This window comes from Pleurodeles waltl, chromosome 12 (genome assembly GCF_031143425.1).
Source record: "Pleurodeles waltl isolate 20211129_DDA chromosome 12, aPleWal1.hap1.20221129, whole genome shotgun sequence".
Classification (NCBI taxonomy): Eukaryota; Metazoa; Chordata; class Amphibia; order Caudata; family Salamandridae; genus Pleurodeles; species Pleurodeles waltl.
In genome coordinates this window covers 524,832,523-524,838,522 of record NC_090451.1, presented here as the reverse complement: position 1 = coordinate 524,838,522, position 6,000 = coordinate 524,832,523, and the positions used below count along the sequence as shown (strand labels likewise).

The window sequence follows — 6,000 nt, the reverse complement described above, 5'->3', positions numbered from 1 at the left end:
CTATGACAGGACCGGAGGCTCTGATTATGCTTCTCTTTCTTTACTACTTCTCATCCATCATCCCTGCTTCCCATCCATCATACATCATCCCTACTTCCCATCCATCATCCCTGCTTCTCTTCCATCATCCATCATCCCTACTCCTCATCCATCATCCCTACTTCTCATCCATCATCCCTGCTTCTCTTCCATCACCCCTGCTTTTCATCCCTACTTCTCATCCATCATCCCTGCTTCTCTTCCATCTTCCCTACTCCTCATCAATCAACCCTACTTCTCTTCCATCATCCCTACTTCTCATCCATCATACGTCATCCCTTCTTCTTATCCATCATCCCTGCTTCTCATCTATCATACATCATTCCTACTCCTCATCCATCATCCCTGCTTCTCTTTCATCACCCCTACTTCTCACCCATCATCCCTGCTTCTCATCCATCATACATCATCCATGCTTCTCATTCATCAGCCCTACTTCTCATCCATCATCCCTGCTTCTCTTCCATCAACCCTACTCCTCATCCATCAATCCTGCTTCTCTTCCATCATCCCTACTTCTCATCCATCATACATCATCCCTACTTCTCATCCATCATCCCTACTTCTTATCCATCATCACCGCTCCTCTTCCATCATCCCTACTTCTCATCCATCATACATCATCCCTACTTCCCATCCATCATCCCTGCTTCTCATCCATCATTCATCATCCCTACTCCTCAGCCATCATCCCTACTTCTCATCCATCATCCCTGCTTCTCTTCCATCATCCCTGCTTCCATCCCTACTTCTCATCATCATTCCTACTTCTTATGCCTCATCCATCATCCCTACTCCTCATCCATCATCCCTACTCCTCATTCCTCATCCCTCTGTCATACCAACACATTTTAAGTTTTGTGAAACACACCTTCACACTGATTGGTTGGCAACAGCCAATCAGAGTTATGAGAGAGAGCTGCATTCTATTTCACTGAAAAACAGCCTTCTCATTGCATGTGCTGGGTGAAGATGGAGGAGAGGAAATGCAACTCTTTTTGTTTCCAGTGAATTCAAGGCTGTACAACATTTCATTTTATTTAACTAAGTGTTTTTCTGTTTACACAGGCCTCTGCAGAACTCTGCTGGCTTGGGAAATACAAGGAGCCCCAGCTTGGGCCATAAATCAGCTCCTGGAGAAAGGGTTATAGAGGTAATCTACAGTTCAACCAAAAACCTCTCTGGTTTCAGTTTCATATCTATCAGTGTGAAGGTGTGTTTCATAAAACAGAAAATGTGCTGGTATGACTGAGGGATGAGGAATGAGGAGTAGGGATGATGGATGAGGAGTAGGGATGATGGATGAGGAGTAGGGATGATGGAAGATGGATGAGAAGCAGGGATGAGAAGTATGAATGATGGCAGAGAAGAAGGGATGAGAAGCAGAGATGATGAAAGAAAAGCAGGGATGATGGATGAGAAGAAGGGATGATGTATGATGGATGAGAAGTAGGGAGGATGGAAGAGAAGTAGGGAGGATGGAAGAGAAGCAGGGATGATGGATGAGAAGCAGGGTTGATGGAAGAGAATTAGGGATGACAGATGAGAAGTAGGGAGGATGTATGACGGATGAGAAGTAACGATGATGGATGAAAAGCAGGGATGATGGAGGAGAAGCAGGAATGATGGAGGAGAAGCAGGAATGATGGAGGAGAAGCAGGGATGATGGATGAGAAGCAGGGATGATGGATGACGGATGAGAAGCAGGGATGAGAAGTAGGGATGATGGATGAGAAGTAGGGATGAGACGCAGGGAAGAGAAGTAGGGAGGATGGAAGAGAAGCAGGGATGATGGATGAGAAGCAGGGTTGATGGAAGAGAATTAGGGATGACAGATGAGAAGTAGGGAGGATGTATGACGGATGAGAAGTAACGATGATGGATGAAAAGCAGGGATGATGGAGGAGAAGCAGGAATGATGGAGGAGAAGCAGGAATGATGGAGGAGAAGCAGGGATGATGGATGAGAAGCAGGGATGATGGATGAGAAGCAGGGATGATGGATGACGGATGAGAAGCAGGGATGAGAAGTAGGGATGATGGATGAGAAGTAGGGATGAGACGCAGGGATGAGAAGTAGGGATGATGGAAGAGAAGTAGGGATGATGTATGATGGATGAGAAGCAGGGATGATGGAAGAGAAGCAGGGATGATGGAAGAGAAGCAGGGATGATGGATAAGAAGTAGGGATGAATGGTGGATGAGAAGTAGAGATGATGGATGAGAAGTAGGGATGATGAATGAGAAGCATGAATGATGTATGATGGATGAGAAGTAGGGGTGATGGAAGAGAAGTAGGGATGATGGATGAGGAGTAGGGATGATGGATGAGGAGAAGGGAAGATGGAAGAGAAGCAGGTATGGTGGATAAGAAGTAGGGATGATGGATGAGAAGTAGGGATGATGTATGATGGATCAGAAGTAGGGATGATGGAAGAGAAGCAGGGATGATGGATCAGAAGTAGGGATGATGAATGAGAAGCATGGATGATGTATGATGGATGAGAAGTAGGGGTGATGGAAGAGAAGCAGGGATGATGGATAAGAAGTAGGGATGATGGATGAGGAGTAGGGATGATGGATGAGAAGTAGGGAAGATGGGAGAGAAACAGGGATGATGGATAAGAAGTAGGGATGATGGATGAGAAGTAGGGATGATGGAAGAGAGCAGGGTTGATGGATGAGAAGTAGGGATGATGGATGAGAAGCAGGGATGATGGATGAGATAATGGATGAGAAGCAGGGATGATGGATAAGAAGTAGGGATGATGGATGAGAAGTAGGGATGATGTATGATGGATGAGAAGTAGGGATGGTGGATGAGATGCAGGGATGAGAAGTAGAGATGATGGATGAGAAGGAGGGATGAGATGCAGGGATGAGAAGTAAGGATGATGGAAGAGAAGTAGGGATGATGGATGAGAAGCAGGGATGATGTATGATGGATGAGAAGTAGGGATGATGGATGAGAAGCAGGGATGATGGATGAGAAGCAGGGATGAGAAGTAGAGATGGATGAGAAGCAGGGATGAGACGCAGGGATGAGAAGTAAGGATGATGGTTGGGAAGTAGGGATGATGATTGATGGATGAGAAGTAGGGATGATGTATGATGGATGAGAAGTAGGGATGATGGATGAGAAGCAGGGATTATGGATGAGAAGCAGGGATGAGAAGTAGGGATGAGGAGTGAGGAATGAGGATGGCCTAAAATGGATGCTGTACACGTGGGGGATTGGTGGATAGGAACGAGTGCATGATGGGTTATGTAGTTTATGATATTTGTTAATGTAATTGTTAAAAACGATTTTCTAAGAGCAGTAAAGAAAGAGAAGCATAATCCTCACCTCTGTGTCTTAATAGAATTGAAAATTCTTGACGCATAAAATAGCAAATTTTTCATTCATTTTGTTTTGAGTTAACGTAAGACGTGATACAGAGCGCTTGTTACGTCTGGTATTTGAGAATCAACCAAGACCTTCCTGAACCACTACAATACAAGTGGACCCTAATTTTGTCCATGAAAGGGGGAGACCTTACTCCTGTCCCTCCAAATAAACATATTTTTTGATGTCTTCGCCCACATAGTGTGACTGTGCGCGCTATGTCCTAGGAACTCGCAAAAAGGGAAAGAGAAATTGGCCATCGTATCTTTGGCCCCAGTGGCTCCTTTTTCCTGCTATGTAGTCCCAACCCTACCCTAAATCCGTTGTCCATCATATTAACTAGCTCTCAACCCCCAAAGGTCTGAAACCATCTGGGAGGAACCAAAGAGCTGATTTGGCATGCAGCTCACGCGTGGCTGCATGTGTAAAGGGGCAGCCAGACTGATGTTTATTTAATTGGAAAAAGCCGCAGACGTAGCGCCGTCCAGTTTATAACACGGAATCCAAATTTAAGAAGGGAATATACTCGTTAGTCTGATCCACTAAGTAAAAGACCGGGGTTTAGACTACAACTCCCAATTGCGACAAGACTACATTTCCCTGCATGCAATTCAAATCAGGTGATCGCACCGGCAGGTCACGCGGTATTAGTCACGTACTGCTGTCCTAGCAATATTTTGAAGCTATGCAGCTGGATACCGGCATGTGCTGCTGGACCTCGTCGGAATAAAAGGTGAGGGGGAAGGAGGGTGGTGGTGTCCCACGATAAGCCAGTCCACAGTTTAGTGTTCCTCCTCCGGTTGCAACTTCTGTGATCGTCCCCAAATAATTCATGCGCCTTGTCGTCAACCCAAATGATTGTCCCCAAAGACCGACTCCTCCAAGTGCCTGTAATTACCTATACTTATGCGTACACAGTCACACGTGCTGCTCCTCGCGCTGGCTGGCTTCCGAAGAGTAGACCCCGCCCTATTCGTTGTTTATCCCAGGTGTTCTTACGCACGGCATTGGATGATTAACCTCCACAGCAGGGATTTAAACGGGCAGGCACTGCCTGGCGTTGAGTGTCTGCGCTTCTTTATTTGAAAGGTAGAGTAACTGCACTTCTCAGCACTCCTGCGATACATTTACTGCGAGACTACCAGGAGGAAGCAGGTACTCTAAATAACAAATACCTGAGATGCTGTATTTTTTTTTTTTTTTTTTGGGGGGGCGCCTGTATTGGCCCTAACTCGCTTAATTGGGCCCTGAAAGCCTGTGGCGAGGGCCCCACGCCTTAATGTGTGATCTCCCCCCACCTATTAATTATAGTTAACCAGCCTGTGCCTGAAAACATAATGCTCTAATTTAAACTTACCCTTGTCTACTTACTGATAATTTTTTTTTTTTTTTTTTTGAGAGCCCCCACGCGGTCGGAGCCAGGCAATCTGGACCGCCGCTGAATGAATTGAAAATGTTGGGCCCCCTGGAAAAAAGGGGGAGGGGGCCTGCTGTCGGGGCCCCCAGGGGGCCGCAGTGGCTCAAAACAGCCACTTGCTACTGCGGTGGTGGAGCTGCGAATGCAGGCCTGCTGGCCAGCAAATGCGTGTCTTGTTCCAGAAATGGGGGGGGGGGCTCGAAAGGAGCGCATGGCCACCCCCAGTAATTGTGAAAGGGGGCCGCGCGGGCTGCAAGCGTGCCCCGGCCCCCTAGTATTAAAACCAAAGGACCAAAACTCCCATATACCGCTTCCCTGCCCTAAACCCCAGCCTACCTGCACCACAAACTCCCACTATGAAGGATCCCCAGGGACCGGCCACTCCAAATTAAAACGCGCGATGTAAGCGCGGAAAAGAGGCCGGTCCCTCCACCCCCAACCCCTTTTATTTCCTCCCCCTAGACCCGCCCCCACTTACCTTTCCCAATCCCTGTCCCTCGCCGTCACTTCCTTTCCCGAATTGACCCGCGGGAAGACTAGAGCGTTGCTCTTGCTTCCCGCGGGCCCCTCCATACCTGAGATGCTGTATTTCCATTTAAAGCATTACTCCACAGTACTGTGTCCATGGAGCCCACCCAGACAGGAGATGGCGGATCCAAAGGAAAACCAGACGCCACAGTGCTCGGCCTGTGCGCTCCGACTAGAAGCAAAGTGGCACAAACCACCGGAGCGGGTGCTGTTAGTGAATGGGTTGAGGGGGCTGCTTCAGTCAGTAATCCCGTGGAAGAGATGTAGACAATGAATGGGAGCGGAAGGGGTTGGAATAATACAGTGGGAGAGGCGAGGTACTAAACCTGGCCACACCGAGACGGCGACTGAGATTGCTCAATGATTGAAGTGTGTGTTCAAGGGTTGACGAAGTTAACTATTGGGGAAAACAATAAAGAGAAAAAGGAGCTCGGGGGAACAATTGTTATGCTCGGGACATTAGGATACTGACATAGCCTGATATGTTGGCAGTATTTTAGGCAGTAAGGTTGTGTCCCTACCTGGCCTTAGCAGGTAATACAATAAACAAAGACCTTCAACATTTCCACCTTTAATATTGATGGTTGGGCTGGGAGATCTGGGCGGAGAGGTACTCTAGGTGGTGGATGTTG

The 6,000-nt window shown here is 47.5% G+C and overlaps 1 protein-coding gene across 3 annotated transcripts in view; it reads left to right on the top strand.

Moving 5' to 3' along the window:
- The first annotated feature begins 3,940 nt into the window (after positions 1 to 3,940).
- Positions 3,941 to 6,000, top strand: part of LOC138268084 (sodium-coupled neutral amino acid transporter 7-like) — a 179,341-nt gene continuing 177,281 nt past the window's right edge. Inside the window, exon 1 of one of the 3 annotated variants that reach the window (XM_069217452.1) lies at positions 3,941 to 4,156. The gene's annotated coding sequence lies outside the window, so the exon portion shown is untranslated. Of the gene's footprint in view, positions 4,157 to 4,425; positions 4,579 to 6,000 lie in introns of those variants that run through there. The other 2 variants (XM_069217454.1, XM_069217453.1) reach the window with 2 other exon arrangements.